The 27,825-nt window shown below is 37.5% G+C and overlaps 1 long non-coding RNA gene across 2 annotated transcripts; it reads right to left on the minus strand.

Annotated features, from left to right (window-relative positions):
* Window positions 1-9,207: 9,207 nt before the first annotated feature.
* On the minus strand, window positions 9,208-26,257 carry LOC143691943 (uncharacterized). Of its 2 annotated transcripts, XR_013179741.1 has the most exons (3): window positions 23,614-26,257; window positions 23,249-23,335; window positions 9,208-9,686 (listed from the first exon to the last, which is right to left on the minus strand). It is a non-coding gene; the product is annotated as an uncharacterized LOC143691943 (long non-coding RNA). The 2 variants fall into 2 exon arrangements; XR_013179740.1 differs by having other exon boundaries at window positions 23,249-26,257.
* Window positions 26,258-27,825: the final 1,568 nt, after the last annotated feature.

Raw genomic sequence — 27,825 nt, forward strand, 5'->3', positions numbered from 1 at the left:
CTCAATCATGTCTTCCACCTGAGTTCTTCTCTATTTCTCTCATGGCCCATTTCCTCTTATCTCATCTCTATCTCTCTTCTCATTCAGCTCCAGGAGGATTAACATTTGTAAGGTTTCCATCATCCAAGAAAAGGGTTAAAAATCTGAGGCTCTGTCTGTCCAGAACTCCCACGGCTGCCCTGCGGGGCACCTTCTTGCACCTTTCTCCTTCTCAGCCGTCCAAGCACAGGCACAGCCTCTCTCTCTGTCTCTCCTGGGGCAGGGGGGTGGCTGCCCGATGCCTCTCAGTGCTCCTTCACCCTTCCATCCTGCAGGGGCCTTCCCCTCCCTTCTGTCCGGGGCCCAGGCCTACCTCACCCGGCCCCATGGCTGCCCCTGCCCCGCCCAGCCCGCAGCCGGGCAGGGGAGCCCTGAACATTTCCCTGACCAGAACCCAAGAGAGCCTGCCAGGGGAGAGCCCTGCTTTAACCCCATGTGCTCAGAGGCGGATCCAATGTCCCAATGGCCACATTAGGTGCCAATATTAAAATCTGAGCATCCATTGGCCTAACCACAACATCCCAGAAAACATATTTCCTGTCAAACCACCACACTATGCTATTTATGATGGAATACATACAGAATTTAAGGAACCTAGAGATTTGCATGAGGAAGTGTAATGTTAGTAACACCTCTTTTAGTTCTTGGAAGATGGATTGTATGCACAACAGATATCATTTCTGTGAAACCTTCCTCAAAGGAGTGTTGTATAACTGGCCACCATTTCATTGCCTCTAGCTATCACCCTAGTGAATAGGCAAAAGGGCTGTGAAGCAACTCAAGCATGTGTACATAAGCATTTATGCAAGCAAACCTTCCCTCTGCAACATGCACAAAAAAATAAGCTGTTTTACTATATTATTTTAATAGGAAATTATCTATTACATTTGTGTTTGGGACGTGTTAGGTAAGACACTGACATGCCCACACTCTCACATTTTCTTTTCTACATTTCTTTAAGATGTCACAAAAAAAATGACGTGTGTGTCAGAAAGTGGTTTTATCCTCATCCTCCAGAGATAAATGAATTAAACCTTCCTTTAAGCACCAATGAAATCAGAATGTGTAGGAAGAAGGATCCATTTACTAATAGTGTATTTTCCATGTCAAAAGTTGTGTTTAAAAAAATGTATGTATGTATGTATTCAGCTGTTCAAACCTTGCAGATTTTTGTTACTCTGTGGTACGTTGAAATATTAAGAAAAATTGTCATTATTTCCTGTTAAAATGCTGTAAGGATGCTCATTCTCCTAGTATTTTAGTGAAAAACAGAAGTCTGGTCCTAGAAAAGAGAACAATTCATTTTAATTGTTAACATCCTAAGGGAATCATGCTTAATAACATTTATTTCTTCTGGGAGGCTTTCTAGATGCAAAAGGATTTTGCCACTGAGCAGTCAAAGAGGGGTGGACAGAAGTCAGAGTACCATGTTTTATGTCACTTGCTACATCTTTTTTTTACTGTAAAGCAGTTATTACATGACATAGAGGTATACAGAGCTCTCCAGGTTACTTCCTGACATTCCTACCATTTTTGAAATTGTTTTGATAAAAACATCCTTTTTCCTACTACCAATTTATGCAATTTAAAGCATTTGAAATGGAGTTCCAGGGATTCGTTACCAGTTTCATCTGCAGCATCTGGTACAATATTAGAAGCTTCCTCACAGTGTTTTAATATCGACCTGGAAGACATATTTTTATGCAAGATTTGTCTTTCTGTAATACTTTGTCTCTTTTGGAATCTTTACATAAAAATGTGAGGATTTTAAAGTTCTTTGCTGATTCCATTAATACTACTGGTGGAACAAGTAGTATGCAGCAACTTTTCTCAACAAGTGGTCGTTTCAAACACTGAATTTGTGACATAGTTCTGGGATGAAAGCAATGTCTAGTGCCCAAGTCAACCTAAAAATTTGACTGATAACACTTACTGAACAGTAGATTGTCTGGAATTTAATTATGCAATGTCTGTCTTTCTTCTTCTTGGTTACTGTCAGCTGTAATGCACTGAATCATAAGGTTAATGGAGATTTTTAAGTCTGCTTTGAGCCTTTTGTAGTTTTTCCCATATTTATGCTAACCCTTTTTCTATAATTATCTGTAAATTATTATTCTTGGCAAGGCTCCACTTTTCAATCATGAACTGTTTACACAGGATTTGCTTCTTCCTTATCTGTGCTGGCTTGTTGATACATCCTACTCCAGCAGCTCTTTTCCTTTCCATGTATTGTACACAAACCTTCTTCTCCTTGCCAGCCATATCCTCACCTTCATAGCTGAATTCTCTCTCACTTTTTCTGTATAACAAGCAATTTCCTCTCACATTTCCTCCCACAGGAGTGTTATAGGTTCCATTCTCAAAAAAAAAAAAACTGGCATTAAATAATGCCCATGCCTCTTTCTCCAGTGGGCAGGTATCCATATGTGTTTCATTTGGCCAGCAATTTGAGACAGGTCTGGCTCAGTAAATCATATTCATTGATTTGTTGCCATTCCTGCCTTCCTGCTTCCTGCAGGGCAGTGAGACCACGACTGGTTATGCTCATCACTTCCGGCAACAGTCTGTCCTGCTCATGTTTTCAAATCAATTGCAAGAAGCTTGTTGTAGTATAATATGAAACCAGGGCTTCTGTGTTTTTATTGAAAATGAAAAGGCTATTAAGCTGGGGAGGGAAGTGCTGAGTAAGCTGTACTTGTACTGCTAAAATAGATTTCTCAATTTATTAAATGGTAAATGTATTATCCAATTACCTTCATATCCTTAACAAAGTTACAGGTCACTTGGAACTAAGTTCAACTCTTCTGTAAAAAAACAGGAAAGATCTCTGAAGTGGAGAATTCTTCATAGAGAGAACTAACAGATATCCTTAAAAAAGTATAGCTTCAAAAAGTTTTGTATTTGCCCTGCTTTGTATTGTTTTAAGCAGCTCTATTTTGGTTTAAATTTGAATGGCTGAAAGGAATTAAAACTTCCTAAAAAGAAATAAAAGAAAGTAATGGTTTTTTCTGGTTTCTAGTTGTGACTCTTTTGTTTAAATTACTATCTCACTGAAAGCATTTAGCTTCTTGTCTGTTAATTTAAATCTGATCATTTACTTAATACTTAGTGAAAGTAACTAGCTAAATAAGCAATAAAAAACCAAAGATCTTACAAAAATGCACTTTTAACTTGACTGAGATGCTTACAGCTTTAAATTATCTTGATCTTCATCTTCAGAATGCCAACAACTGAAGATCTGAGTGTATGAACCAGATAGATTTTCCTGTGAACTTGAAATGCAACAATCACTAAATCACACCCATGTATGTGTTCAAGATAACATACAGGCTAATTTGAGTTGTTTCTTCCTCAGCGAAGAATGGGAATTCTTCACTCCCCCATTTACTGTTGGGTAAGAATGGAGATCCAGTCGGATACCTCCATGGATCCAGCTTGCACACAGCAGCTCTTGTGGAATACTGTGCTCCTAAACTGAAGGGTTTCTGAGCAATAACAGCATTTGAATGGTATGAAGAATTTGTAAAGAACTACACTGTTTTAAGAAAAAATCTTCATTTGAGTCAACCTCTATTATGCTAAAGGGCAGAGTATTTTATAAGAAGAGTTTTTGCACTTATAACATTGGACCCTACGCTCCAAGTAGTTAGGCACTGAATTAATTATTTCCTGGAATGAGTCTAGGTCCTCAAATATCTTCAGAAGATGTCTGTTTTATCTGAAACAATAAGTTTCAGACATCCCAATCAGCAAGAGACCTCCAGTTAAAACTCATTTATCAAATCTTACAATGTTTAAGTCTAAGTTGGAAACAGTTCTTTTTCATGGATAAAGGAAAAGCAAAAGTCAGGCGCCCAGCTTTGATCCTAGGCTGACTCGGGTGACTTGCAGCCTTGTAAAACCAGTGCAGCTACAGGGTGTATCTGAGTATGAACCTGTATTTCAGTCAAACTTCATTTTAATTGAGAGAAATGACACATCAGAATGACAAGTGTTCTGATGAGTGATGACTTCTTGTTTAACGACCTGTTCATTCACAAATAGCATGGATTACCTTTTTTAAGTTATCTTTTCTTCCCCCAGTTTTGAACAGATCCTTCCCATTTATTAATGTGGAAAACTTTCTCACTCTTTGGGTGGGTGAAGTTTTGGCCCATACATTTTCCATGACAAAGCATGTGAGACTTTGCCAGGTCTAATGATTATGCAGAACCAGACTATGCAGAAGTTGAGAAGGTTTGTGTGGGCCAGCTGATATATTCATGATGGGTCAGGGTTTAAATTTTAAACTAAAAAATATCTCTGGTACCAATGTAAAAAATTACTATTTTTTCCATCATTTTTTAGTCTGAGAATTGCACTGAGGACCATTTATATCTAAATTTCACATTATTTTTCAAATTCTTCATGCAGACCCAGACTTGCAATCTTCAGTGTATTCACATGGCCTTGGTAAAGCTTGTTTCTGCAAAATCAGTCCCCTCGTGCCTACCATCTCCTATTATTTCTAGGCCGTTTTTGGTCTTTTTTCTTTTTGTTCATAAACAGAGTTCCATAAAACAAATTATTTAGCATTCCAAATATTAGAATCACTGTTAAGCACTGCCTTCACTTTCAAAATGTGTGTTCTTGGATGCTCAGGTTCTTATGTCAGCATATTTAGGAGGATCTAAGATAACTTTCTTCCTAAACTACTGATTTGAGAGGCACTGATTTGCTTATACCAGTCAAAGCCTCCTGATTATAAGTATTATTTCATCTAAGACTAATTAAAATTAGGCAGTTCTGTGAAGGTGTATTTTCCACCTCTACTTTCTGATTGTACACAGGTCTAATGTTCTGGCAGCTGTACAGAGCTCTCTGAAAAATGTTGCCCTTTCTTCTGTCTTATACTTCCTATGGCTGGCTGAGCTCCCTTAGAGCAGGCTGGTGTTTATCTCCAGCTAAACACTGTTTGTGTATCTTCAACTGTGCCTCATCTGTAAAATTCTGCATGTCATGCTTTATTCTGAGACACTTCACTTTATTCCCTTGAGTATTTCCTCCCCTGTCTTGTAAAGTTTGACATATTCTATAAGTTGTTGGTGAGGAGAGGGAAGGGAAGGAGATACCTTGTTCAAAATCAGTGAACAAGTTATTTAAAGTCCCTTCTATCATTTTTAGCTTATTTCTTCACTTGAGGTACCACCCACTCTTTAAGTGGATATTGATTTCTGCCTCCTCCAAATTCTTCAGGATGTCATTACTTTCCACCATTCGCTCTCTCTCCAGACATCCTTGCACCTACCTCTCTGTGCAATATTCAGGTTTCAATGGACTTAGAGTCAGCACAGTGTAAGTGATTCAGAAGGCCCATACTGACTCAAGCACTGTGCTATTTCTTTCCTGAGCTGTCAGTCCCCTGTGAAGAGTCTAGCGGGGCAAGGATATCCTTCACCACTTGCACACAAGATGTAGTCTCCAGAATCATCTGGACTTGCATATTTCAACCTTCAATTATCAAGTTGATCTCCAACAAATTTTATCAAATTCTTGTCTGTTTTCAGTTACACCTTTGACATTATACTCTTGACAATGAGTTCCACAGTTTTGTGGTAAAGATCAATACTGTAAAATTCAGATGCTTGAGTAGTTTCCATTTAACTGTTAGTTTAACTATTCTTCCTTTCTCCTCCCACACAAACAATTTGAAAACTTTCACAGTAACATTTTAAAAAATATAATTCCAAGGCATTATCACCGCCTTTTTATGTGTCATCCAAACAAGACTCTTTTTTAATCCTTTCAATGCACAAATTACATGGAAAAAGCTATTTCTTGATGTTAAATACTTAGGAAAAATATTTTAAATTTTTTGAGCAATTGCAAAAAGGATAAATCCAAAGACAATAATATAATATTTTGGAAGATATATCTGTTTCCCTGTACTCTGATTGAAGTTTCTGATTCAGTTATTATCCCTGTGGTTGAGAGAAGTTGCAACAGTGGTTTTATGGAAGTACCTGTCTTTGTGGCAATCCCACACACTTCAAGCAGCTCCATATGTAAGATCCAACTTCCCATGACACCAGCACAAGCCAACAAGCTTCCAAGAGTTACTCTAAAAATGAAAAGTTTATGTAGGAGCCAAACATTGATGCATAGGAAACATTTACATAGTAACTCCTTTTATTACATCTTTAACAATTATATCTGCCATACCTCCTGCTCTCAACAGCTGGAAAAATCCGTTATACATAACCTGTCTGAAAAGGACAGAAAAGTAGAACACTGCCTGATGATGGATGGATGCATGAGAACAGAAGATAGATGAAATTGTCTTCTCAGGCCTTGATAGTGGCAAGATGGCCAAAACTGCATTAAAATCACAAGACAGAAAATTTACCTTAGGTATAGTTTCTACAGAATTCTAGGCTTAATTTCTACAGTTTTAGGTTTCAGCTATGTCTATAATATGCCAATTTTCTTAGCTTTTATTAATTCTTTTTATTGTGTTGTAGATATCTTTAAATTTTTTCTGTCTTTTTTGATCTCTTCAGCTTTGTACAGTGCCAAATTGTCGGAAGTTTTGCATAAGGACAGGAATTCCTCTGCTTGTTCTAAGGACCCTCCACTGTAGCTTCACTGATAGGACACTTCTTTACCTTAAGGAATTGACTGCCTCCAAACCATCTATTCATATATATATATATATATATATATATATGTTTATATTGTTTGGTCATCCTCTGAATCTGGGTATTTGTATTTCATGAACTCAATGAGAATTTTGCCATTGACTCCAGGGAGAACAAGATCAAGTTTTAATTCCATTTTCCTCTAATCTATTTGATCATTTCAGTCTCCTCTCACACTGTCACAGCAAATCTTCCTAAACTTCCCAACACTTTCATCACAGCCTTGTTGCAATTAGCTATGATTAAAAGTAAAATAATTCTGATTTATATCTTATGGGAGTTCAGTAATCCAAGCTCAGCTGGTTCTTTGGAACTAGCATCACTTTGTTTTTATTTATTATCTTGGTCTGAACCCCTTTACAAGATATTCTGGGCTTTAATTATCATAATTTTAAAGAAAGAGTTAAGGTGCAGAAGAGTTACATCATTGATCCAAAGTTTCTGTACAAGTCAGCAAATCAAATTGAAACACATTCACTGTATCACATTTTCTCTACTCTTTTAGAAACAGGAATGTTTCTTGTATCTTTACACACACACTTTATGAATGAAATTCACAAGTAACACACATACTAAATAAAGTAAGTTAATTTAAAATGATGTATTAATTGAACTGACCTCTGAGAACAGACTCCTTTTCCTGCCACCAAGTAAATTTTCCCTTGTGGCAGCAAGGAAGTGTGACAGAAGAAAACTGTCTTCTAATTTCAGTTTACATAAAAATATAAAGGACTGTATTACAATTTTCTGTGCACAAAGCTTTTCTCTTTTGACTGAAAACATGTTTTCCCCCTTGAAATTTAGAAAATATATGTAATGTTGACTTGGAGCAGGATATCATGAAGTGCTTAAATTGTAGTGCAATCGTTTTCCTTATCACCAGCTACAGAGTCAGTCAATTAACTGACTACCAGCAGGTCCAACAGTGCTAAATCCTTGTGTATTAATGGATTTGGAGTAAAGGACCAGGAATCACAGAAATTCAGAAAGAATGTCTTCTTTCCTACCTCCTCAGTGATTAGTGTGGATTTGGCACCTAAGAAAATAACCTGAGCTTTATACCAGTTTGTCTCAAAGGGTAGCATGGCACAAAATATGGGCAGCAAAAAATTCCTAGCTATTTTGAATGTAATATTATTTACACGAGAATAATGCAGCTTATTGAAGATTTTTTTCCATACTTTTTCTCTCAAATAGACCCAATAGAGCAAAATATGTAATAAGCAGCATCCTCTTGGCAGTTCTGCCTACAGCTCTCTTCATGATGACAAATGCCACCTGATAAATCTGTGGATGATAGCACTGAATTGGGTACCAGTGCTGGTAGTGGCCATGGGATGCAACAAGTGGGAGCACAAAGCACACACCCTGGGAAATGGGACTGTGAAGTATGAGATAAATCCACTTCACATAAGAATTTAAAAATATGCATGTAACTAAATATTTTTTGGATCAAAGTCCAGTTGTTCAGTATGGTCCTGTATTAGAGCATGTCACAGAATCATTGACTTGGTCTCCACCCAATGCCTGAGGCAACAATGTTTGAGCATGTTAACAGATAATCATTGACTTGATTTCTCCTAAAAGGTATTTGCTCGAGCTACAGTTCCTTGAATTTCTATGGATGTGAGTAATTATCACCAGAATTTCAGTCATGCATCTAAATTTAAAAAAAAAGCCAAACAAACAAACAGCCTATACAAACCAACCAATGTGTGTAATGTATGTTCTTTCTTTCCAGGGCCAATGAAGAGGTGGTTTTCCTTCCTGTTTCTGCAATAGCTTGGTGATGGGAAGCCTGCCCCATCTGAAATCTGTCTTCTACATCTTGTATTGAAAGACCTCCTCCGTGAAAAAAAAAGACTTATCTACTATGCAAACCCTTATTAAAAATATTTGCTTTGATTTTTATTGAAGTGTGTCCATCACCAAGAATAAAATTCATTGAAGTACAGACTAAGAGGCAAAGTATGACAAAGAAAGCAAAGAGTAGGAATTGCAGACAAAAGAAGTTTGCCCATTAGGACGCTGTCTGGAAAGGATCCTATTTCTGTACCTCCCGTAAGGAGAGTTTGTTCAGTTTACATGAAACAGCTTTGGAATTACCATAACATAAGCATGAAATTGGCTCCAAGGTTTTCATCACAGCACACCAAGGAACTTATGGGCAAAAAATAAAAGCAAAATAGTAGTCTCATTAGGAAAATATAGCATAAAGCAGTTACAACTACAAAACTCAGATGAATATAACTTCAGTTGAAACATTGGCATCAGTTTTAGGATCGTCAAGTTTGTATTTAAGCACCGAATGTAAAACAAAAAATTGCTAATTATGAGAGACTTATAAACACCAAAAATCACATTTATCTCCTTACATCATAGTTTTTCAGCTTATTTTGGTTTGTTGATTAACTCACCACGGGTTGCTGCCACAAAGTAATGAAAACTGCGCAACGGAAGAAGGAGAGGAAAGGAGCAGCACACTGATAAATGCAGTTTTGTGGAATACAATAAACCTTTATTTGGAAGTCTTAAGAGTAGGAAGAAATGCAATGAATTACTAGGAAGGGAAATGTAAAGACTAGTTACAGAAAAAAATTCAGAGGCTTTGTAAAACTTCAAATGCATTTCTGTGTAAACTGCCTTTAATACCTCAGCATGTTTTAGTTGTAGTGTCTTTCCATAGCCATCACCCCATAAAAGTACATCATCCAGCCTGATTGCACTTTCCCGCAGCTCAATCCCATAAGTAATTTTTCTACAAATTTTTCAGCTTAGGGAGGATAAATCTCTCTGCTCTTTGGAACCAGAATTTTCAGCAGGGGAGCATTGTGACCATTTCTGTTGACAGTCTTCACCTCTAGAGGCTGATCAGCCTCTTTTGGGGTTTCTTTATGGATCATGTTTCCCTGACCTTGTTCTTGCTCCACTCCTCTGGACCTCCTTCAAAGACCCTCAGTCATGTAGTGTCTGAAATGAGACAAAGAATGACAGCAAAAGCTTTGTTAATCCTGAGTGGAAAGATGGATTCATTGGAGGGATCATAGATGTTTAAATCATTAGATCCATCTCTGAAACTGAGGGATATTTTAGGTTCACTCATTGCAGTTCATGTAAGCAAATGCAAAGACTGAATATAGAAAGCATTTATATGGGTGTATATCTTCTGTCTGATGTGCAACATACAGCTGCTCTGTTTTATGTCTGAACTAAGGGGAGAAAACATAACAGTTCTATTCCCAGCAAGCAAAATGACACAGTGGGATTTTTTACCTAATAAATAGGAATTTACTGAAACATTTTTTATCTTTTTAGACTTTTAAAACATCTAATTAATGTTACCAACACAAAACCGCAGTATATTTACACAAACTTTTCCAAATCTGAATATAACTACTAGTCCATAAAACCAGCTCAGCAGTTCAATGGAAACCCGTTTGGGACTGAAAGTAGACGTAAAGCAGCAGAGTCCTCTATCACTGCTGCATTGCCTGTTAACCTTTCCATCTGCTTTCTTTTGTTACCTATTTATTACTTAGATCACCTGTACAGTCTTTTCTGCGGATTTCAGAAAAGTTTTTGTGACTTCTGCCTCCTTAGAGAGTTATTGCTCCATGATTTTTCCTCATGTGTTGTGACCCACTCAACTTCTATAAAGTTATTCTTTCATTTCAGAGACACAAATGTTCTGGTTTGCCAATTTCTTTGAAAAGCAAAATATGAAGACCTTTCCTAAGTTGATTGCCTTATAATTTGTGTGCAGAGGTAGGGGCATGAAGGGGGGGAGGCTGGGGAGGGGCTAGGAAGTACCACATAACAGTCGTTACTTAATATACCAACTGTATTCATTTTAGTATAGTAACATGGTCACTGTGACCCATTAGAGAGTTAAAACTAAAGCACAAAAATTAATGTTGGTCCAAATCACCTTGAAATAAAGCTTTCTTGAACTGAGCACAGTTCTAGCAGAACATTTGTCCCTGCTTAACTCACTTTAGAAAGTATTGAGTCCAGTTAAAATACTTTCATCTAAATTCAAATTAAAGTTTTCACTGCTGAAGAACTTCTAAGTGTGTGTGTCTATCCCACATTAGGATAGCATTCAATTCTAAGTATATACTTGAGTCTGAGTTTGCACTGCTTTGTCAAAGGGGTGGTTAACTCCTGCAGGTGCTAAAACTGAGGCTCAGTCCTTGCCTTGTGCTTCACAAAATAACAATGTGAAAATGTAGCGGCTAAAACAAAGCCTATGGAGTTTTAATAGTAAATTTTCTCTTCACATCTCTGCCTTGATAATCCTTTATGCACCAAAATATTGTCCTCAAAAGGTGGAAAGATAGTGATAACTGATAAAAAATTTTTTCGGATGTCAGTTTTCTTATTTCCAATATACATGTGCTATCATTCCAGCTACTATCAAATCTGCCATTTTCTAGTGTGGTAGCATTAAGTGTTAAAAGTGGGAATATTTAAAGGAATCATTCTTGTTCCCATAACAAAAGTTATAGAAAGTTCCAAAGGGCAGATATAATCAATGAGCTCTTTGAGGGACTGATGTTAGAAAACAGTGAGGTCTGTTGCTTCTCTTGAAGTTGAACTCACAGTATTGCAATATATGATATTTTTTTAACATCCTCTGATATTCAGGAGAAGTTTTCCAAGTATTGAATTGAAAATTATTTCCCAGAGTGTGGAAAACATAGTAGTATACTTGTTCCCACTACCAAATGAGGGTTTTTCTCTATTCATTGTGTGTATATCTGATACATGAGGATGCATCTGAACATGAGCCATAAAATTCTAGGTCTTTTAAGAAAAAACTCTAATAGCCAAAGAAATTGGGTATCCTGAAGGATTATTGTCTCCTTTTTCTTTGGGGTTTTTCTTCCCCTTATTCTTAGATGACATGGAGAAAAAAAATTTAAGTATATTATACTTAACAGCCAAAAAGAGAGAAAATGCTTTAAAATATTCTTGTGGATCAGGTTTGCTGCTCATCTCTAGAGCGGGTAGGTTCTTCCACACCCACAGACTAATTATTCCTGCGGTTTCCAGCCCTTAGCTGGATGACAGTCTCTCCTAATGACTGAGATCTCAATATACAATCCAAGCTTGGTTGATCCTTAGTTTCCTTCACCATTAGCTCATTCAGTGTCATGAAGTGGTGGTGGCTTTGAAGTGTGTACCACTGATCTTCAGGGACGTGGGAGAGCTCAGCAAACTCAATGCACTTGGCAGCCTATTCTAATCAGAAAGTTGAAACCAAGTCCTGTTAATGAATTGAAATGTCCATGAATTGAAATGTCCATTTATATGTCTAACAACATATAAATAAATAGACGTATAAAATAACTGATTTGTTCAGGCCCTCCAGTAAATCATTGTCTTGCCTTAATTTATTTGCACCCTACTTTTCAGACTTCCCTTGATGAACCTCATCATCACAGACTGAAATTAAAAGAAATTGCTGGCAGAAGAGAAAATAAAAAATTACTTTGAGCCCCTCAAAACACAGAAGCTTGAAATTTTATATCTGGAAGGTATGGCTGGTACTTGTGCAGCCATATTTTTACTTAATCCAGTCAAAATAATATGATCTCCTGAAAGTTTATTGCCACTAAATGTTCTTTAAGGTTCTTTAAGGCATGAGGTTTATTACATTAAGAGGCAGAAGAGTTGGAGATTAAATGAGGTATACAGTCTCCTGAGTCTCTAGAGTCGAAGGGAAATGCCCTCATCCCATCAACCACCAGCAGCAAAATACACCCACACAGAAAAAGAGGCTTTTTCTTCTTGAGGTAAATATAGATGAAGTTTTCTCTTCATTGTTCAAAATGTGTGGGATTTTATATCTAAAAGCTAGACAAGCTCAATACCTGACTGAAATAACCTTAGGGAAGGTTACGTATTGAGGGCTGAATTCAGGATGCTCTGTGAAAGTACATCTGTTTTATATGAGACACACAATCTGTCTCATTCCAACCTGCATTTCTGGGTCACTTGAGACATTTAAACTGCACTTATAATTAACAGCTATTTTTAAACAACGAAAAAATAGAGCACTGGTAAGGTACAAAAGCATTAAAATTGCCCCAGTTTTGCTTTTCAATAGGACACACCAGTGCAATATGCTTCAAGATCAAAGAGAGCTCAGAAAAAAGAGACAGGCTGATCAGTGGGGATAAATTGTTCCCATTATGATGGTATAAGAATAGGGTTCTTTCAATTGAAACAATTTAATAACCACATTCATTACATTCGTGTCCACTTGGTTTTATCTGAGCAGTTTTTGCATAACTGGGGAGCAAGTTCAATTGAGCTTATTCTCTAGAAATTAAGATGTGCGGGATTTGACATTCAGAAATTAAGCACTAATAGTCAGCAAAGCAGTTGTCTTGAGATTCCCCCTGGATATAGCTGGATCTGCCTACCACTAATTATGTCAAATGCAAATGTATTCTCTAAAAGACACACCAAAAAATTTAATTAGCTCATTTCCAGACAGCTAAGGTTACACTAGAGCAATGACAGCTATCAGAGCACAATCTTTTCTGTATTTATATCACCATTTTCATAAAAGCAGAAGATGGGCAAGTGCAACAGTGCTGTTTGTAAACTTTTTTTTTCTGCCATCAACAGCAGAAGCAGTTTTAAGGATGAGACTTTTACAATCCTAAGCAAAGCAATTGAGCAGTATCTTCACAGTGACATTTTCAGCTACATTTTTATAAGAAAGAAGAGAGTCATTGATAAATTTCCCTCTTCCTGTAGTATATTGACTTAGAAGCTGAGACCTATGTTTCAGCAAGAAGAATTTCCCAGCAGACACCTTGGTGGAGGAAGATTGAATTTGCCAGTTCTCAGCTGCATGGTATTGTGCGAAGCGTGAGGTGAAGTTCTGTGTGGCTTGAAATACAGTGTGGATGTTAAGAACAAATCTGCACAAACACTCCTGAGAAGAACCAAATCCAGAGATTGCAGACCATGTATAAAGCCCACCATACCCATTTCTGCCTGCTAGTCTCGCTGGTAGAAGGAATATAGGCGGGAGCATTTAAAAGACATTTTCCAGTGCACAGGGGATCCTTCCTTGTTTTCTTGTCACTGCCAAACTAGCAAAGAGTAACGAACTGTTGAAGCATTCATTGGGTGGCAACTGCATAATAGCAGCATTTCTTCCCTTTCTCTCTGCCCCCTTCCTTTTTATCAGAAGACATAGTGTAAAAACTATGAAGTTATTCTTGCCTCAGTGAAAGTTTTTAAATGGATGGCTTTTCCAGAAGCAACAATTCTTCTCCTACTTAGCTATTTCCCAAAATGGCATTTGCAGTATAAAGCCATACATGGATCTAATATTGGGGAAAGGGTATAGACTTGTACAAATCACTGGAAAGATAAATATGCCATATAGATCAATAAATAAAACCTAGTTCCAAAAAAATCAAGCTCCAGCATTCCAGGCCAATTAAGATGTTATGTACTGCTTACATGATTGCTAGTTTGATGTTCTCCTTATTCATTTTTACACTATAGGCATTTGTTTTGTTGAAAGATATATAACTGATTTGTAAATAGAAAATGATATAAATAGATTTTATGTCTCATAAAACTGTTAATCCATGCTCCATATTAAATATATGCTGTACTATTTTTTTGTACTTAGACACAGCTCTAGTATAATTAAAATAAAGTATGCTGGCTTTATTTTTTCAGTAAGTCATTTCCTAGCGTAGAGCTCAAATAACAGTGCAACTGCAGCATGAAATGTGGTTATAATAGCCTGAACCACATTTCCTGAAACTAAAACATGGGAGATAATAGTGTGAAGGTACAAATTAAATGCAAATAAAACAGATTTCCCATTGTTGCTAATCCCTGGATTAGATTTCAGTAAGAAAATTAGCTGTAATATTTAATTTTTTTGTATTGTAATCATTGACATATTATCAGTTCCATTTTCAGAGTTTGTATAGGAATTATTGCACAGGACTTTGAGAAAGCCAAACATTCACCTTTTACACCCTGAGTGGACCTATTCTGTGGTAAACAATATTTAACTGTATCTAGCATCTAACACAGAGATAATTAGAAAGCCAGCTGTAATTTTTAGAAAGGGTTACTCCATAAATCAATTCACATTTGGTTGCTACCCCATGACTTTTTAGATGTATACTATTTTCTGCACTGTCTTAAGTTGAACAATAGGTACACTAGTGCAACTGCCATTTTAAAATTAAATTATCATTTTATAAGCTTAATAAAGCTTATAATGCAAAATTTAATATATTAATCAAGTTGATAAATTAGTATAAACACAGAATATATTTCTTTAAGAATGTACATGAAGCATTCACATCATTTTAATAAAATAGATGTAAAATAAATCAGGCAAATGGATGCACATTTTATACATGGACAGAACTAAAGTATTTCTGTAAAACATCAAGATGTTTAAGAAAGTCCTATTTCTTTGAGAGGTCATTAAAAAAAAAACAACTTGCATTAATAAGTACTTACAGCATCACAGAACCATATGGTGTGATAAATTTGTAGCATATCTTGCATCTGTGAGTAGTTCAATGTACAGCTGGAATACATATCCAAGACAACTGGGCAAATCACTTTTAAGACAGCCCTGTGTCACAGATCTATGTACTACCATTTGAAGGGGCAATTTTTTCCCTATTTTTGAAAGGCCTATTTTTTGGCCTTACAAATGGAATTACACCAAAAAAAAAAAAAAAAAAAGCATACTACAAGTCACTTAAGTCACTTGTTTTAACAGAATGAATCACTATTTGATTTTGTCTGGTTCTTGGGTTTTCCTGACATTTTGTGTTGTGGTTACCTCTGTGAAGTACCTATCTATGAAATGTTGAAACCTGAATTTGGTCTGTTTCTCAAGCTCTAACACATAGACTCAGTTCCCATGTTAGTAAGCCACAGGTGAATCTTGTAAATACATATTTTTTTCCTCGGCTGAACTAGTTCGAAAGCATATGAAGTACTGCAAGGACTTGTTAGAGTGAAGACAACACGCTTACAAATGATTTGCAGGAAATCTTTCTACTCCCTTTTTCTCTCCTCTGTCTGGGAACAGTAAAGATCATAGGTCATTAGGAGGCTACTAAATTACCCATTTTCATATTTCTACTGACAGAGAAGAAGGAATTTGGTCCAAAACCACTGAAGTCAATAATATGTGCCTGCTTTGATGTGATCAGAGCACTTGAGACATCTGCCTCAGTTCATCTGATTATTTAGTGTGAACTTCTGTAACTGGGCAATGAGTGGTAGATCCTACACCCCCTTGCACTTCCTGTTGATGCTGCTCACATCATAGCTTCTTCAGGAGCACAGGAATAGATACCTTCCCAGCTTTAGATTAGGTCCCAGAGAACAGAATTTTTCAATGAGCAATGGCACAATGTGACTGTGATTATAGGCTTTGACTGACTATAAGATGGGAACAATGTCAAGCTAAGCGTCCATACTCTCTTCTGTTTAAAATTTTTACTTTGAAGATGTTGTGGATTTCACAATGCCAAAATATCTGCTTGAAGTGCAAGACTCTTAGTTTTGCAATTCATCTGTATAGAACAGCTAACACTATCATCTGAGATATGTAGGTGACATACAGAATGATAAATAAAAGCTACTCCTGAAACATCAAGAACTAGCATTCCAGGACATTAAAGTTATTATTTGTTGCTCAAGTGATTGCTAGCTGGGGCTTCTGTCTGACTTGCAAACCTACTGCAAACCTTCCCAAGAAAATCACTGTATCAGTCATGCCATTGTAATTCATATGAAGAAAATTCCCCACAGAGAAATGAAAGCATGTGAATCCTGCACTCAGTGAAAGCAGAAATACTAGTTTAGTTGAAGAAAATGGCTGTGACCAAACAAACAGAGTGTTCCCCTCCCTGAGGAAATGTATCTCAGCAGTCCCAATGTGACAGAGGTGACAAAGACTCTGGTCTATCTCAGAAATATGTGGCTCAATCTCCTTGTCAGTGTGCTGTCAAAAGCTTCTCACGCACCAGGATGACTTTGATGACAGAAATCTATTAAAGCACAACATGTAAGCCTCAGTTTTGCTCCTCCACCCAATTCCATTTCTGACAGTTGTTGCAGGGCTGACCCCACTTCAGGACTGCCTAATGATGTCCAATCCACCACAAATCACCCAAAAGCAGTTGATGGCAGAGGAGGGTTTGTACTACATCACTGTATCTCAGAGAAGTTTTCCTAACATTGCTCTGCACATTTTGTGTTAACTGAGGTGTTGATCTTTTCCAAAGTTCCAGCTTCCAGGTTCTCAAGGTAGACTCCAATGCTTCTTCTTCTTCTTCTTCTTCTTCTTCTTCTTCTTCCTCTTCTTCTTCTTCATCTTCTTCTTCTTCTTCTTCTGCTTCTTCTTCTTCTTTCTACTACTCCCCCACCTCTTCATCCTGTAATGTAGAATCCACTGTGTTCATTTTTTGGTATATTTTTAGGGTGGTTTCAACAGGTGCCAACAGCCTGTTGTGGTAGGTTGCATTCATGAACTCTTTTTTTATAAGTGGTAACAACACATTATTTCTGCTGTCTGTGGTTGGTGCAACTGGTTACAGAAGTATGAGGAGTTATGTATCCTTTTATCCCATCCTTTTAAAAGTAAGCAGACCACCATGCCTATGAAGTAGCAAGATTTTTTGTGCAAGCTTAATCTTGCATTTTACAGCAACTGATAGCATGAGGCTGAAACTAGTCTTTTTGTTGAGTTGTGCTTGACTTGGCTGAAAAGAAGAAGAGAAAGTGAAGGGACCATGGGCAAAATGAGTGATCCAGAAATTATTCAGAAACAAATGGGAGAATACCTGGCAATTTGCATTGATATTAATAAGTCAGTGGGATAGGAAAGAACCTGCCACATGTGTCATTTGAATATACCTGACCACTGTGAAATACGGTGCAGAGTTTCTTGCTCTGCTGTTAGGTTCCCAATCCCTTCCATTCCCTTAGAAAATCAGCTGGAATTACCTAATGAGTTCAAACTTACTTGGACATGTGCATAACCTTTCCATGACCAAAAAAAAATCTCTGTTTCTTGAAGCCAGGGTAAAACAACAAAGGCTAATCTTGCTGTAATGTCTTAATTTTTATATGCATCTGTGGGAGTAATAGAGGTGGACTGCATGTCCAGCTCTAACAGAAATTATTATATCAACCAGACTCAATTTCACAGGCTGGAGAGCCTGTGTTAAAAGTCTGTGAATGAAATTTTGGCTCACTGCAAATAAGTGCGTCATCATGTCCCAAAAGGTCAAGGAAATCCAGCCTAAGTCACCTGGCATTATATAAAAGACTAGCTGAAAGAAAGCGTTTGATTTTTTTATGCAATTTTCCCACTTTTTCTTCTACATGTTGTACTTCTCCCTATCAAAGGTCAGTAGTATTTAAAACAAAGCTTGTTGATATTATTAGTCATGGTACCACACAGATGTGCACTTGCATCTCATTATCCTGATACATAGCTCCACTTAATGTGAAGGAGTTTGGTGTTTAGGTTGTCACCAACTTAGGGACAGAAACTGTGAATATAGATGTCTTCTTCACGATGCAGTATTAGCTTTGATGTTGCATGTGTTCAGATTTATTTCTCTATGATATTTAATGTTTTTAAATTATAATTTGAAGACTTGTCTACCTAAGCTTAAATTATGGTGTCTCAATAATTTTGCTTGCCATTAACATTATTCTTTTAATTCAGTCATGGTGTTGCAAAACATTCATAAGCCTTCACTGAAGGGGAAAAGTCTTAACAAGGACAACAGTTTCCCTAGAGAGGTAGAGCACACTTATGGAGCCTTCTACTGACCATGCTCCCCAACTGACCATGCCTCCTTATAATGGAAGTGTTTTTCTGGAAGTAGAACAGAAAACAGCTAGCCCAACAGTGCAGAGGAATATGGACCAAAAGACTGACTGCTCCTGTAGGTACAGGATTAAAATAATAATATTCTCTCATATTTTAGAGCTTTGAGATGTCCAAACTTCAGTAGACTTCAGTGTGGGCTGAAGGATAGCCAAGCTAGTTCTCAGTAGCTAATGAATAGTTAATGAACCAGGTGCTTCCCACCCACAGCTCATTTGTAGGGACTTTACCCCACACAGGCATGCAGAAAGGAATAGTCAAAGTTTGTCTGCACCCCAGCTTAGACCCTTTCAAGCCTGTGTATCTCCAAGACCTGTTAGAATGTCCTGTAAATTAGATGTGCATGTTACTTGCAGGGGCAAAACAAGGCCTTTTAGAAAAGAGAAAAATGAAACAACTCCTGGGCAAAAAGTTGGACCTGTATGAACAAATGAAAAATCAGTGGAGCAAGCATCAAGTCTTTGGTCACACAAAAAAATCAGTTATGGACTTTTCATTTGCCACAAATAAATCCATCAAACATAAAACTCATCTTTTTTTTTTTTTTTTTTTTGCCATTTTACATAGATGTTTCCCCAAAACAGAAAGACCTTCAGTCCAGAACAAAAAATCTCTGTGCGTGGTCAAAAAATATTTGCTTCCATTTTGGTCAACCTTATGTATAAATAATCAGGTGACAAAAAATCCTGCTGCCATACTAGTTAAACTCATGGGAAATGCATGACAGTAATTAAATGTGCTAAAATACATGATTGCAGTCAAGCCACCTCCCATCCACTTAAGTGTTTGCCTCTTATGCATCTCCTCAGCACACAGCAGAAGAGGTCTTACACATTCTTTCTTTTACTTCAGACCTCCTGCTGTTGCCTTTGATTGACAATGCAGCTCTGAATTTCCTATCAAAACTCTCTTCAGGACAAGAAGCAGAAAGAAGTAGGGTTTATAAAGAGAAGTCATATCCTATAAATATGGGAGGACTGTGAAGAGTATCCTATCCTAATTTCTACCTCTCACCAGCAGACCTGTAGTGCTCCCACTGCAGCATCTACTGGTTGACCACACAGAAAGCTAACAACTAAGCGTGAACATATACAATTGTAAAGAGTCACTAGAATTAAGTTCAGCTCACTCCTTTGTTCCTTTAGTTGGTTTGCCTGTGTGATCAGTCTTTCAAAATCCACTTCTGTCTGTTCCTCCTTAGTTTTCTCTCTAGACCTGGACACAATTTATTTTGTACAGCTGGTGCTGTCAAGGTTCACCATCCAAAATTTTTAGTATCTGGAAATCTGATGGCTTTCATCTCTCCCTGCCTTTCAGTAGCAGAACCATTCATACATTATTTAAGTGTAGTTAAGTTTTCCACTGATTCTAACATAAATTTGAGCATATTTTTAAAGCACTCTCCTTTTTCTTCTGCTTTATGTGTTTTGCTATACCAAGGCATTAAGCAGGGTCCTAAAGAGCATGACACCACTCCAATAAAGATTTCAGTCATTAAAAAAGCCCATTGCTTTTAGCCAGCTCTGCCAGTGACTGCTTAAAACTTAATATGTACAGACAGTGCCCAAATGTTTGACATCTTACAAAACTGAGCTGTATCTAGGAAAGTGCCCATTATCTCACTTAGTATAGTTGATCAATCATAGATTTGCCAGTCAGGAAGTTATACTACATGCATTTCTGTCTCAGTAGATTCTGAGAGGCAGGTTTTTTGGCACTACTGCTGTAGTACTGCCTACAGTGATTGTGGAAAGCTTATACCTTCAGGAAAGGTTATACCTTTGCTCTGAGATGGTGCCAAGACCACAAATTATTGTCTAGATGTCTTGTGCATGAAAGTTACTGAGCATCTATTGAAAGATCTCAAGGGATCATGGTGTTAGTCTCTCTGTCTTAGAATGAGTGTAAAACCTCTGAAGAACTAAGTCAATTTTTTTTGGCTGACACCTAATACTGAGACTTTTAGTGGAACTGGATACAACTGATCCCAGAATCACAGAATATATTGAGTTGCAAAGGACCATCAGGATCATGAAGTCCAGCTTCTGGCCCTGCACAAGACCATCCCCAGGTGTCACACCATGTGCCCAAGAGGTCCTTCTTGAATTTTGTGAGGCTGCTTGAACTCTGTCAGGTTTGGTGCTGTGAACACTTCCCTGGGGACCCTGTTCTAGTCCCCAACCACCTTCTGGGTGAAGAAACTTTTTCTAATATCCAACTTAAACCTCCTTTGACACAACTTCGGGCCATTCCCTGGGTCCTGCCCCGGGTCATCACAGAGAAGAGATCAGTGCCTGCCCCTCCTCTTCCTCTGACGCAGCTGTAGACTGCAATGATATCTCCTCTCAGTCTCCTCTCCTCCAAGCTGAACAGACACAGTGACCCCAGCTGCTCCTCATACGGCTTCCCCTCAAGACCCTTTACCATTTTTGTTATCCTACTGAACAAATAAAACCTTTCATATGTGTTGCCTCTCTCTGTGTGCATATTGTATACATACACCTGCATACTGTGTCTACTGTATCTGTAATTGTACCGTAATATAATCTTTCCCTTACCACTGCTCATATTACGCAGGAATGCTGACTAATTTAAATTGTTAACATGGGGTGGTTTAACCTCCATTAGGTGGTTTAAGATACTGAGAATGACTTATGTAAATCCTGCAGTGTTTCTACCATTGTAGACTCCAGGTATTAGCAGTTTTGGATCATTAGTTGCCATAGTTGAAAGGTATCTATTAATTAAGTTAAAATTCATAAATTTCTCCTTTTCAGAGCAGTTCAGAATAAATTTTAGTTTTATGAGCTCTTATGAGCAACTTAAGAATTATTTTCAATATAGCATTTAATAGGTGCCACTGGATAAGAAAGTTGTTAAGTATAAGAAAAATGTACTACAAGAGAAATGCAAATCTGCATAAGCCTCATGGTGATTTAACCCTTTTAGAGCTGAGAATAACATAAAGGGCTTGACTTTTTTTTTTGCAGTGCAAATGTTTCTAGATGGTACACAGACTGAACCCCTCAGTTATACTACAGCCTTGACAAAAATGCATTCAGTTAATCTACACAATGTAGAATCATCACCTAAAAAAAGTATTCACTCCTTTAAAAATAAGGAGGGAAAATAAATATAGTGCAGTAAAATTGTTGAGTAGAGGAATCTATCTGGACATTTCACAAAACATTTCATTATGCTGATAATTCCCAGAAGTGCTCTCAAGAGTGCTTTAAGCTGAGGATTACTGCACTGGATCTGATGGACTTTTTTTGTAGACCCTTTAAAAGGCAGTGAACCGTTTTTCTATTTTATTTAAATAATGCCCCTTAAAATGGATTTTTAGAGGTATAATAACTCCTTAAGAGTCAGTTATGCTAAACAGTTTCTCTTGATAGAAATGTTGTAAAACTCATTAACTGCACAATTTCAGATGCTGGCTTGGTGAGTACTAACTGACATGTGAATGGCCAGAGTTTGTAAAATAAATTGAAATAGTTGTTGTATCACACAGCTAGCAATGCACAAGCTGTAAGCCACAAGGGGCTCAAACCTGACAGAAATTACTTCAAGATGAATGAAAAGTGCTTGTTTCTCTTTATTAGTTTTTAGAGAACAATGAAAATGTTGAATTGTTTACAGAAAGGTTGATTAAATGTGGTCAGTAGGGCCATGTCCCTACTGCTAACTGTTAGCCTTCCCAGCATCCAGCCTCTTCCCTCCACCCTATGCATCTTCTTATAATGGTCACACATCTGTGTGTGAAATGTGCTCATTTTGACATTCCTCTGCTGCTCTGAACTGTTGAGGCCTTTGTTAGGTAAAACACTGTTGTCAAGCCTAACAAGCAGCTCATGCAATTTGCTGGACACTGCCACAGAGAATAGCCCTGCTATGAATTGCTTCAGCACCTAACAATGCTTGGTTCAATATTGAAATACATATGCATTTCCTTTCTTTGTTCAGCCCTGAAACTTTCAATATTTTGAAGAAATACATATTTTGCATTCTAAAAAAATCTGAAATGGGTTTGACATCACAGCACACTGTTTGTTTTTTTCTTTCATTGTATTATGATGGAAGGGGGAAAAAGAGACTAGTTGTCCTTTTCTGAGCTAAATTCACTTTCTATGTGGTACTAAGGGCACAAAGGGGAGATGCATTATGCCACAACATATTCTAGCAGATTATCTGGTCTGCTTTCAAAGCAATTTAAATTAAGGCCACTTTAGGAGAAGTGGTATTTGCACAAGATGACAACAGAAAATGTCTCTTTGAGGCAGTGACTTTAAAAACAACTTAAAAATCAGGTTCATTTAGCAGCAATCAAGATAGTAAAAAGCCGTGTGAATGTTACTATGGCTGTTGAACAAAATTGTCTTCCTTTTTTTCCCCCTTTCCACCCTATTCCATAGCCTTCATCCCTTCCCCCTCTTCCCCAGAAGAAAAATCAACCACTACTGTGCAAGGGTTTGAATGCTATTTGTGGCAATCTGTCACTTTGCATAGTGTTCCACCCTGATGTGAAAGCAGGATTTTCTTTTTTTTTTCTATCTGTAGAACATGCTTTTCCAGGCCTATTATGCATATAAACAATGGCGTATGTAATTACCTTTCTGGGGTGGCAATTATTTCTCAGCATAAAAGCTAAGATAAGGCAATCCATCCTGCTGCCCCCCACGTCCAAATAAAGGATATCCTAAATATCAAACAAACAAAAATAAAATCATTTTGGGATGAAATCAAGGCTGCTTATGTCAGCCTGGGAAGGGACAGATACTATCACAGCAGCCTTTAAATGTCAGCATGATCTTTTTTTTTCCAGGCAGTAATTGCTTTACATTTTGTTTCAGATTGAGTCATTTCAACCTTTGCCTAGAAGCCAGTTTTTGCACCCCACCTCCTTATACTGAAAACTTTTGCACTTTTGCTAGGGCGGATTTCCTTGGCAATTCTGTGGGTAAGAAAATACCATACCTGTCATGTCAAAGCTGTTGGAGGGTGCGAAATGCTGACTTTCTTGTCTTGCTTCAAGCTATGGGAGGTTATACATAGTGGGTTGAGAGAGTAAGGGATGGAGAATTTTTCTTTCCTTTTCTCCATTGTGTGTCCATCTTGCAGTGTATGGTTGCAGTCCTCTGTGCCACCTTCAGTTGGGTGTCTATGGACAGATCTGTGATAGTTTCACCATATCTGACAATTTAACTTACTACAAGGTTTCCACTATTGCAATAAAACAAGATATATGATTAAGTTTGTGATGAAAGCTACTAAATCCCCTTAAATGCATTGAGCAAGTATGCTCCCATTCCCAGTTTTCTGTTCTGAGACCTTCTGATGCTTCTTGCTTTCTCCAGTGAGAGCCATGCATGGGTGGAGCTGGCATATGCAGCACCGCCCCATCAGCAGCTAGGAGCTGCTCCTTATGTAATTCAGTCATACAGCAAAATATCAGCACAGATACCACCCACCTATATGTTTACAAAAACCAGCCTGAACTACCTTTCATATCTGAAGAAGTGGAGGGTATGATACTGATGCTACAATGGAAGTCACATAGCAGCATGTGTCTCTTCCTCTTTTTTGATGCCAATCAAATACGCAAAATTCAAAATGTGTTCATCAGCAACAACATATGCTTATATTTATAGAAGTGTGTCTTGTGTCCTTTCTCAATGAAGTTTAAGGGAGGATTTTTCAGAATCTTTAATACACACTTAATTCTCAGAAATTAGGGCCAAACTGAAATGGATTTGTGTAAGTTTCTTTCGTGCCTGACAATGTTGTTGTCAGTGTGCCAAAAAGGTATTCCTAAATACAAACACTACTAAATGGAAGGTGTTTTAGTGATTAGTTCTTCATTCTCTTCTACACCATATGCACTGGGAGGCTGGCTGTGTGAGTGCTCTTTGTGTGTTACATGCTTCTACAAATTAAAGAATGAAGGGAGGAATAGGGTCAAGAAGAAGCCTACACAAAACATAAATTCAAAACATGATTAGTGTCCACCTGCTTATCTCATATATACAGACATTTTTTGTTGTTCACAAAGGTGTTAACTGGCACACACCCTAGTTTTCTATATATCAGGCAGAAAAGACTGCACAGAAAGAAGGAAGTAGATGAATACGTTAAAAATTTCTTTTCTTTCCAGTCTCCTCTCACTTCCTGAAAGGACAGTGAGAAGCTAGGATGCATAGTTACACAAATTCTTGAGCCCAGGGACAACACCAGCATACCAATTGAATCAAATTATGTAAGCAGCTTTCCCAAATTTGTATCTACTGGTGATGTCAACAAAGGGAAATTGGAATTAGAAGTTCTCATTTGGTTTTGTCAGCCTGGTAGTGGATATAAGAGAAACTAAAATCTCCTGCAAAGTGGAAATCAGCTTTGCTGGGGAACACAATCACAGCTTGCAAACTTTTTTTTTTTGCCTTCAATAGATGTGAACAGAAATAAGAGCCAGAGGAAATACTAATTATGCTACCAGGATCTGTGTCTAACTCTCTTCCTTGTGAGTTTGAGTAGGTGGTTTTGGAGCTGTCCCAAATGCTGATTCCATCATTACTTTGACTATTAATAAGTTTTCTTCACAAGGAAACATTTTCCCTTGAAGAAAGTTCTGAGGGCCATGTTCACCTTTGCATCTGTTCAAATATTTTTATAAGGTATGGGCTAAGATGTGTGAATTGAAAGGAGAAAAGGGTGTACTGTGAGATGATGGCATCACAGGTGGTGGTGGTACCATAAGCTGGTGTTTCTTGCCAGCTATCTTCTTGTACAACCTTCCTTTTCTCTACCTCCTTTCCTAAGAGCATCTCAAAACACTTTGCTTATATAAGTCAGTAGTTCTAGCATTGTTCTGCAATGGAAAATTATTATTAATACAATTCTTTTAAGGTGAATACACTGAAATACAGAAAAAAATTAATGTCATTTTCAAGAATAACAAAACGTTGTTACTAAAGCTGAAAATAGAACAACAGATCCAGACTGCTATGAAGCAGATCCCCTACTTTTCTGTTTCACGCTGTTGTGGGTAAGGACTAATACCCAAAATTACCAAGTAATATTCTTCCTATGCATTTAATCAGACCTGTTTGTAGGATCAAGAAACAGTTGTGCAGCCATACTTCTTTACAAAAGAGGTAAAAAATTACAAAGCTTTTTCTGTCTTTTCTGACTAAAAACTTTGGTCAGAAAGAGAAATTACAAGCTTAAAGAGATAGGAGAGCTTCTGGGTCTGAGATCTTTTTAAGAGAAAAATAATCTCTTTGGGAGCTTTATATGAAATATATAACATTTTTCATTTTCCTGTGTGAGGATGTGATTATTTCATCTCCCCTTATCTACTCCCTAAAACTGGGACTGGGCCCACATTTTTTTAAATTGTAATGTTCTTTTCCCAGTTACATTAGTTTTATGAACTTTAGTCTGGTTGATAGAGCAAATATTGTTTCTCACCTGTTTTCACAGTTTGAACCTCCAGAAAACACCACAAACGATAGTAACACTACCTTTCCATAACACACCAACATTTCTACTAGGAGTCCTAATAAGCAGAGACCTCGCCACTTTTATTTCAGCTCAAAGTATGTCCAATTCAGCAGTCATGGAATTCAATCTTACCCATTCAGATGATGGACTTTGACAAACCACATAAACCTGTAATTAAGGGGAAGATGTGTTATTGTCACTATAGGACGTTGCAGCTTTCCTCATTGTTTACTACTGATGGGGAAAAGCAGCACAAGCAGAGAGAGAAGATGAAAGTAAGCTACTTTGTGCTTAAAAAGTAGTTAGTATCAGACCAACAGTTCAAGTGTTCAGTGTAAATAATGTTCATATGGTTTTTCAGTTGTAAGACCAGTTAGTGGAAAGATACCAAACCTGCATGTAAAACAAACTCAAATTTTACAGAGCAATGTCACAAACATAAAAAGTTACCTCTGTTCCCCAATACAGTGATACTTAAAAATGTAAACCTTTGACCTCTGTAAACACTATTTCTGGTTTCCTTTGCCTATGACCTGCAGGTGGTTAATGTCTTACCATGGCTCTTTGATTCCAGTTTTCTAACCTGCAATTACTTATGCAGTAATTCAAATCCAATTTCAATATTGGCTACTGGGTTGAATTCACATTAGTTGACAGTTATGTCACATTCCAGCTCTCTGTCATTTTCTGATTCCATGAAGAATGAAATATTAAGACTAAGAAAAAGAGAAAAAAATATCTAAAGAGTGATTATAGCGAGTCAATTATACTTGTGTTGCATGGTGTCCTCTAAGTTCACATTAAATTTGTATTGCTCATAGCACTTAAAGAGGAACATTTCTATTAAAAATTAAAGCAGGTGAAAAGTATCTACAGTGCATAAGATAATTCTTTTTCTTTCAATCTGACAGCAGATCACAGCTTTGGCCATTGCTTTGTCCATCTGCACAGATCATGTGTCCCTCCTTGAATGATTTCACCAGTACTGCTAAATCAACACTAAATAGCCTTCTTTGGGCCCAGCCTTCACCTGTTTTTGCAGCAAAGCTTTGGGCTGAATCCCAAAGGTCACTTAGCTCCAGTATCCATCCAGCTGCAAGGATGGTGCTGGGAGCAAACTCTTTGGTGATGACATATGGTGGTTCTTTCCTTCAAGTGCAAGACCAGCCCAGGCCAGGTCAAGCTCAGAACAACATACATATTGGTATCAGCATACAGGTACAGTTGGAGTGACATAAGTGATGAATTTTTCCTCTAGGGTTCAGCATCACCGCCAGTTTGGCCTGGACAATGAAATATCGCCAGTCAGTTCCCTGCATTGTAATCTCCTAGACACAGAGATGTCTTGATGTGTTTGTACAGTACTGAGCACAGAGGGATGCTGTCCTCTAGCTGCTGCACAGTGTCCCACTTCAAATATTTAAAGTAGTGCATGAGCAAGCAAATACTGAGCTTGCCAGTATTGTAGAAAGCAACTGCTGACAATGGCCTACCAGCTGAAAATTAATAACCTTTTTCACTAATAGCTTTAATTTCTGCTCTGGGGAGTAGGCAGGTAAAAGCTTGACTGCATCACTAGTTTGTCTCCCTGCATTGTTTTGTAGTTTTCTTTTGTAACACAGATACTTATGACCATTAAAAAGAGTGAACTGGCAAGGTGTATTTGTATCTTCTGCTCTTGAAATCATT

Source organism: Agelaius phoeniceus, chromosome Z, assembly GCF_051311805.1.
Source record: "Agelaius phoeniceus isolate bAgePho1 chromosome Z, bAgePho1.hap1, whole genome shotgun sequence".
Classification (NCBI taxonomy): Eukaryota; Metazoa; Chordata; class Aves; order Passeriformes; family Icteridae; genus Agelaius; species Agelaius phoeniceus.